Below are 8699 nucleotides of genomic sequence, written 5' to 3'. Positions count from 1 at the left end.
AAACCTGTATTTCCCCAAGGAGCAATAGTTGGATATTTACTAGTTCAGTTTGTGGTCACTTATAGAACATAACTACCATGAACAGTAAGAGTGAACTGTATCTCCTATTTCACCTTCTCTTTGCCTGCCTCCCTCACTCCAGGTCAGGGTCCTTGGCAGGGCAAGGAATAGCCAACAGTTCTCAAGTCACACGCCTCATAACTTCTGCCACTATAGAGAGGCTTTTCTTGCTTTGACAAATTCTCAGAGAAGATACTGGACTAATTGAATATGGTATGGTACAAATAGGGATAGTCATACATGTACATGGCATCTCCCAATAGAACTACATAAATTACAGAAACAGAAGTTCCTGAAAGAATAAAAGTCTATTCTCAAATGACTGGGGGAAAATACTGAGCAGACGAACACACACACATGCACACACATGCACACACACATACAGGTTTTATCAGTGCACAAGTTTTATCAGATGCACATACCACCTATAACATTACCAACTAGCTTTCCTTAAATGAACTCTTTTTCCCTATGCTTAGATACATTTGAAAGGAAAATGTAAATTTCTGCCATGTATAGAATTTGATCATTAAAATAAACTCATAGCTGTTCAAATAAAAAACAAACATTAGCCCACAAATCATCTAAAACTAACCACATGTTTAGAAACAGGTTTACATTTTTGTCTCTATCCCAAGACTAGATACCTGTTTCAGAGGGAACCATTCAGCCCAGCACAAGGTCTGGGGCAGAGTGAATACTCAGTAAACTTTATATATAGGCTAAGATTACAGCTACCTGCATCTCACTCCTATGTACCTTTGGAGAGAAGACTAGCTGAAGAAGAGGAAGGAAGCATGGGGGAACAGAGGGAGGCATAGAGAGGGAAATGTGCTGCTGCCTAACCTGGCTAAACCCTATCTGACTTTACCTCTCAGAACTGGGCCGTCCATGCACTTACAATGTACATTTCCTATTTCCTCAGTATCTTTGTCTGGGCAGTATCACCTTCCTGAAATGCTTTTTTCTTTCTCATGACTCATTCTTCAAATTCTACCTTCTTTTCTGTGTTATTAGTTGGGAAACTTTCAGCAACGCATAACAGAAAACCCAACTGAAAGAGACTTATATGTAAGAAAATTTTGTTATCTCAGACAGTGAGAATCTCAAGGCAGAAAGGCCTCATGTTGCTTTATTTAGGAGCTTAACTGGCATTGAGGATCCAGGTTCCTTTCTTCTTTGTTCTATTGCCCTCAGTATAACAACTGGTTCTCCTCATGGTTGCAAAAAGGCTACAATTGCTCCAACCATCACATCCTCACCAAAATCTAGACCCAGAGAGGGGATTATGATTTCCCTGTGTCCATTTTTAAGGTTAAGAAACTTCCATAGAAATATGTCCAACCACCACCACCACCACCACCACCACCACAGACCTTCCCTCATAGCTCATTGGTCAGAATAGAATCATATACCCCCGTCTTAAGCCAATCACTGGCTAGGGGAATATGATTAGTATGACAAGCATCGCTGAATCAAGACTCACCCCATTGAGGATAAGCCTGGCATAAGACTTCTGTGAAGTACGTGACCCCATAGGCAAGTAGGGAACCCAAACCAAATCTGTGTTCTGTAATGAGAAATCTGCCACATTCTATTAAATAACTACCTTCAGATCACTTGGATAAAATCCCTCTTTGGTCCATGGAAGCCTCATGTCTAATGATTCAGATGTCTCCAGTCTCGTCTCCCTTCTTAACTCTTCTGCACAAGGTCCCCTCCACATTATCTATCTTCCTTGTCTAGACTTGCTGAATTAATTTAAGTTATCATACCACCGTATAATTTATAATTTATCTGTTTATGTGTCTGTCTTTGCCAATAGGCTGTCAGATCCATCTGGGGTGGTCCAGAACTGGACTGAGATCTAAGGGCCTGGCTTGTCTAATGCCTAAATCTAAGTGTGAATGCTAGTTACATTGAATTTACTCAACTGAATTGTGAGGGAAAAGGGGAGGAGCAGGGGAAAGAAGCAAGAAAGCAGGAGGAAAGAAGACAAAGCCATCAGTGAAATACAGGCTTTGGTTGCAGACAAAACATAGGCTGCCTAGAAAAGCCAATTCACTAACTAGCATGGAGGTTCTATTGTGGGAAATAATCATTTGTTAGCTTAAATAAGCCCCTTCGCCTCAATTACATGTAATGGAATACAAAGGTATTGACTCAGCCTGAGGAAGGAGGCAGAAGTTCAAACCTACCACCACTCTCTTGCAGGCACTAATTGCCCCAAGGCTTAGGTCAAAGGTTATGGCAGGATTACAATTGACAGTGAAAACAAAAGCCAGGGCTTGACTCCTTGAATTAGCTAATTTGCCCCTGTCTTCTGCCCATTTGCCCTAGCTTCTAATCACCGTGCTCTCTTGGCTGGCAAGTCCCTCTGCCCAACAAAGCTGCTGTTTGCAACCCTCTCTGGCTAACCTGAATCTTCATCACACTCAGGACCTGCCCCAAACTGCCTGGAGGTGCAGAAAGCAAGTGTTAGAAATCACTGGGGGTTGTGAGGAAGCAATTTGAAGGAACTGATTTCTGTCCTTACAATAATCACTGAGCTAGATGAACACTCACAAGTCCCAGGCACTGTACTAAGAACTTTAAAATGTACGAGATAACCCAGGGACACCTTGTCATACCCAGAAGCAAAACAGCGATCAGAACAGTAAGGCAATGACAGAAAGACACAGGAGTCACCCCAAGGGGTCCTCACTGGCCAAAGATGAAGGGATCTGCCCTTCACAAAGACTGATCATGGCCATGTATTGAAAGACATTCAGTTTCTTGGGACTTCCCTGGTGGTACGGTGGCTAAGACTCCAAGCTCCCAATGCAGGGGGTCTGGGTTCTATCCCGGGTCAGGAAACTAGATCCCACATGCTGCAACTGAGTTCACATGTTGCAACTAAGACACAGCACAGCCAAATAATAAATATTTTTTAAAAACAAGGAAAGAAAGACATTAAGTTTCTTAAAATTCTCACAGCGGTACTAAAAAAAAATGCTTTGGTCATCTTTGGAGAATGCTAGTTAATGAAGTATTCTGAAAGCTGGTAAATAAAGAATCAGGTACTTGTCTTTCTGTGTGAATCTCTTGGGGTAACGGAATAGCTGATGGAGAAAAGTTCCTGTTTACAGAAGAATCCCAGTCAATCACTGCAGAAGAAATGATAGCATTAGAAAAATAACCATTTTGCCACTTTCCTGAAAAAAAATGGATCTGGGCCAAGGTTTTCCAATCTCAGCACAACTGACACTTTGTCCAGATGATTCTTCGTTGTGCGGTCTATTCTGTACATTGTATGATGTTTAGCAACATCCTTGGTCTCTACCCACTAGAGGCCCATAGCTGCCACCCAATTGTGACAACCAAGTGTCCCCACACACTTGTCCCGAAGTCACTCTGGTTGGGAATGATCCTCAATGACTGCTTTCCCATGAGGAACAGAATCACATCTGATTCTAAAGCAGCCCCCTGGGGGTTCTTGAGGAAGGTGTGGTACCCAACACCTTCATCCTTGTCCATCAGCCCAGGCCACACCTCCCCAGCAAAACAGAAACCTGAGGAGAGTCCTGGAGCAACATCCCCTCCCCCTTTTTTTCCAACCAAGTTGAAATAATGAATCCTCCCTGGGGAACTTCTCTGTGTTTTACTGGAGGCTTTGCTCTCTCAGCCAGATCTTTGCACATGCTGCTTCTTCTACCTAGAAGGTTCCACCCCTCCCACCCCCTTCTATTCTTGCCAATGCTTCCTCCTTTTTCAGCTCTCAGCAGCCAGGCCTCCTCCTCCAGGAAGTCCTTGCTGACTCCCTCTTTGTACTCTCCTCGCCTGTTGTGTCCTAACCACAGTGTATGGTCACTGTTAACTGTCTCCTCAATAAGACTGGGGGCAGAGATCACAGTTCTCATCTCCAAGGAGCCCAGTGTAGAGTAGGTACTCAGAAAATGTCACAAGAAGGAAGGAAGAAAAGGGGAAGGCAGGAGGGAGGCATGGCCTTGTGCTTGGTGTGCATCTGGCAGAGTGTTGGAGTGTGACTGTTCCTGTGTGTGCAGAGCAGGGTGTGGGTGAACTTGGAAATACGCGCACAGTGCAAGAGTGCTGTGCAAAATGGGGGCTGTGGGGATGTCCCTGGTGATCCAGTGGTTAAGAATCTGCCTGCCAATGCAGGGGACACCAGCTCAGCCCCCGGTCGGGGATCTAAGATTCCACAAGCCACGGACAACTAAGTCCACACACCACAGCTATGGAGCTCTTGCGCCACAACCAAAGATCCTGCAGGATGCAACTGAGACCCAAAGCAGCCAAATAAAGAAACCTTATATATATATACATATATATGCACACACATATACACACACATGTATATATACATATATACACACACAGATACATATATATATATACATGTACATATATATAGCTTTCCCAGGTGGTGCTAATGGTAAAGAACCCACCTGCCGATGCAGGAGACACAAAAGTCATGGGTTCAATCCCTGGGTCCGGAAGAGCACAGCAACCCACTCCAGTTTCCTTGCCTGCAGAATCCCACTGACAGAGGAGCTTGGTGGGCTACAGTCAATAGAGTTGCAAAGAGTCGGACACAACTGAAGTGCCTTAGTATACATGCATATATGTGTGTATATATATATATGAGTGGCCATTTTTTTTAATGGGGGCTATGAAAGCCATGGCCTTGACTGTCTCTCCCCTTCCCAGCTGCATCTCCCATCACTCTACCTCACACTCCCTCGTTTCGGCCAGGTCATATTCCATATATCTTTATATCTTTTTGCTTCTCTCTGCTGTCACATTGATGTTCCTTTTGCCTGGACTGCCCTTCCCCACTTTCTCCTTGCAGTTAAATCTCCATTTACTGTTTTAGAGTCCAGCTGTTCACTTCAACTGTGAGCTCCCCAAAGGTTGCCTGTTGAGGTCCCCCCTCATGAGACCATGCTGAGGCACCTTTGTGCTCCCAGCTGCCAGTGTCCTGGGGAGTTTTCAGAACGAGACTATGCACCTATGTCTCAGTATAGCAAGCACAGAGGCACAAATTGAACTAGATCAGGGTCTTCACACTTTTTTGTCATGAATCCCCTTAAATAGCTTTGAAAAGATATCTTTTCGGTAAAAACCATGTCTTACAAAGTACATTCATCTAATTCTAATAAATACACATGAAGAATGAATAAATGAGTAGTGACAAGTGACAGCAAATAGAAGATTCACACCCAAGTGAACAAGTGAAAAATGATGGGTTTATGGTAGCCAGTCATCTTTATTCAAAAGTTAAATGCAAATATTTCCCCTGCAAGTCTTAGTAAATGTTCAAGAAAGACAAAACACTAACTTTCCTCTGCTGCATTTTACTCAGATATGACCTGTAGGAAGTAATTTTGGAACATTTCGGCTACTTCGTCTTGAAATTGGCAAAACATCCCACAGAAACGTGAAGCAAAGGAGAGGATGAGAAACGTTCCTGGCTCCTTCTCATCTCAGAAAATGGTGACGATGCAGCAGGACCCAGCCTGGCATTTCAAAGAACGTTCTTTTCAAAGACTTGAATATTGCCATTCCAAGACGGTTTGGTAGGTAGGTAGGTAGGTAGACAGATGGACGTAAAGCATGGAATTTAGCTGTGAGCTGGTGCCCCTTAAGTCAAATAAATTACTCTCACCACCACTGATACATCTTTTGTTTTCATAAGACCATCGCTTAGTAGTGAATGCGTTATAGATAATATTTGGGGAATAAAAGAAGCAAGGTAATTGAAGAAAATTGTCAGTACTCCCACCACCCCACAGTACCTGAATTCAGAATAATCCAATCTGGACCAAAACAGGATACACATTTTGCCCTTACAGAATAGGGCAAAGACAAGGGAAAGCCGGAGGCCTTAGATTCACGGCACCATGATTAAGGGGAGCTCCCCACACTGATGGCATCCCTTCATTCCATGAGCTGGCACTTTCTACACCCCAGGCAACGCCTGCAATGCCGGGAGGGTGAGAGGTGCACCTCTTTACAGTAAAGTTCAGGAGGGGCAGGAAGGGAGCCAGGGACCGTGGGGAAGTTCTCTGGCAGATCAGTTTAGGAAAGAGCACTTGGGAAAGTTGCATGTTGTGTGTGCTAAGCCGCTTCCGTCGTGTCCGACTCTGTGCGACCCTATGGACTGTAGCCCGCCAGGCTCCTCTGTCCAGGGATTCTCCAGGCAAGAATACTGGAGCAGGTTGCCATTTCCTCCTCCAGGGGAGATGCCAACTCAGGGATCGAACCTTCACTTCCTCCATCTCTGCATTGGTAGGTGGGTTGTTTACCACTAGCGCCACCTGGGAGAGTCGATTCCCATAAGATTATTGTACCCATGGGCCTCTCAGAAAGCCTTCACATAGCACAGTTGCATGCATCCCCATTCTGAAGGCCTGGATGGGTACACATGCCCTTACACAGTCGGATAAGATGGGACGAGAGCGAGGGTAAGAGAAAGGTGCAGACCAGCGATTCTCTAGGTGTGGCTCCCAGACCAGCAGCAGTGCCAGCTGGGAACTTGCCCATTCTTGAGCCTACCCCACACCTCTCACAGCAGAACACGTAGGGGTGAAGACTGGCTGAACAAGCCCTTCTGCGGACTCTGATGCACACCCAAGCAGAGAACACTGGAGCAAACCTTTCTTGCTTTTGCCCCTTTCTTCTGATATTAATAATAACATTTCCATATTCCTTTGGGAAACCACCCCTCTGCTCCTTTCAGATGATACTGTTGATAGAACTGGCCGATGGCTTCCCCACCCCAGGTCCAAGGACTTGCCCATGACTAGACCTTGTCACTCAAATATTCTCTCTCCCTGATCACGTAGTTGGTTCAAGAACATGCAAGAGAGAGAACTGATCCAGAATCAACCTTTGGACTTTTACAAAGCCCCTGAAAAAGGTAGGGCTTTCCAGGTGGCTCAGTGGTAAAGAACCTGCCTGCAACGGAGGAGACACAGAGTTCAATCCCTGGTTTACTGTGTGGACTGGAGGGGCTGGAGTGAAGCAGGGAGAGGAACCTGGAGGGGGACATGGCAACCGACTCCAGTATTTTCGCCTGGTGAACCCCATGGACTGAGGGGCCTGGAGGGCTACAGTCAATAGGGTAGCAAAGAGTCAGACATGACTGAGCGACTGAGCATGCACACACACAAAAAGGTATGTTCCCTCTTCCCTGAAATCATTAAGCCAATTAGACATAAGTAACTACAGGAAAAATCTTCTTGAGAATGAAGCCAACATTGCAGAAACTGGGAAAGGAGACTGAGCATAAGCTTTACCTGAAGCCAGTCCCTGTGCATTTTTCTGTTACACCAGCCAAGAAATTTCCTTATAAGCTTAAGTCAAATTTCATGTGTTTCTGTCAGTTCTAGCCAAAGAACCCAGAATAACACAGAGACAGAAGTAGAGGTTCAGCAGGAGAGAGAGGTAAGATTCTAAAACCCAATGGATCTACTTTCAAACCCTGGCTTCACTGCTTAATAACTGAGTGACTTTGAGCATGTCACTTTGCCTCTTTGATTTGCTGTCTGTGGATAGAACAGGTTAAGACCAACTCCCTGAGGGACTGTTATATGGTAACAAGAGTCATGTGCAGGATTCCAGCAGTCTAATCAATGACCTTAACCAAGCTTTGACTTCTTGACCTTGACCTTCTCAGGGCCTCAGTTTTCTCATCTGTAGGAAGCAGATAAAATTAACCATCTCAGAGGACTGGGATGAGACTTAAGAGAATTGGGGTAATCAATAGGTGATCAATAGGTGACAATCAGCCCCATATGATTGAAACATCAGTCTATGAGAGTCATTTAAAATCAGCAGCACCTCTGACCCACCCCAGGGGCCACAGTGGGGCCTGAAGCTGCAGTGGTCAGTCTGGTAGATTGGAATATTCACTGAGTGGAGGAGCTGGGGAGAAATTCTTACAGGTGCTCATTAGGCCCGTGAAGCTGCCCTCAGGAGGGGAGGAATGCCTGGTTCATTACTGGCCCACTCTGCAGGAGGCTAGTCACCAGCGGGCTACCTGCCATCTCCTCTCCTTGCCAGAGCTGGGAGTTTCAGCCAGGGGCCAGGCTGTCCCGGGGCAGGGTGACAAGGGTGAGCCTCACCGCCATCTAGTCCCCAACTCCTCACCTAACGCTTGTAACAGACCCACTGCTAATTGCATGGTTGGGGGGCAGCCTTCAGATCTTTGGCATTAGACTCACTACTGTTTCTTTGGAAGCCCCAATCCTGGGGCTGTGCAGGAAGGGCTCTGCCTGTTCATGGGGCTTTCGAGCCCCCAGCATCCTAGCCCAGGTTTGTTAGGCTCCATCTGGACAGGCAGTCAGGAGAGCATCTCGTTCCTGCGCTCAGCCTGGGGCTTCACCCCCCGCCCCCCGCCTCAGCCCACCTGGGCGGCAGGAAGACCCCAGACCCAGCCTCTCCTGTGTTCATGTCGTCCCCACTCACCCAGTAGGAACACTTTACTTTTCTTGCCCCAAGTTTTGGTGCCTTATTCCCCTCTCCATCCCCAACAAAAGCAAGGAGAGGAGGAATGGTGGGGAAGTGGAAAATAGGAACAGAGAAGCCTGGATTCAAATCTGGCTCTGTCACTTTCTACCATTAAACCTGGGGCCAAT

This window comes from Bubalus bubalis, chromosome 19, assembly GCF_019923935.1.
Source record: "Bubalus bubalis isolate 160015118507 breed Murrah chromosome 19, NDDB_SH_1, whole genome shotgun sequence".
Lineage (NCBI taxonomy): Eukaryota > Metazoa > Chordata > Mammalia > Artiodactyla > Bovidae > Bubalus > Bubalus bubalis.
This window is presented reverse-complemented; position numbering follows the sequence as displayed.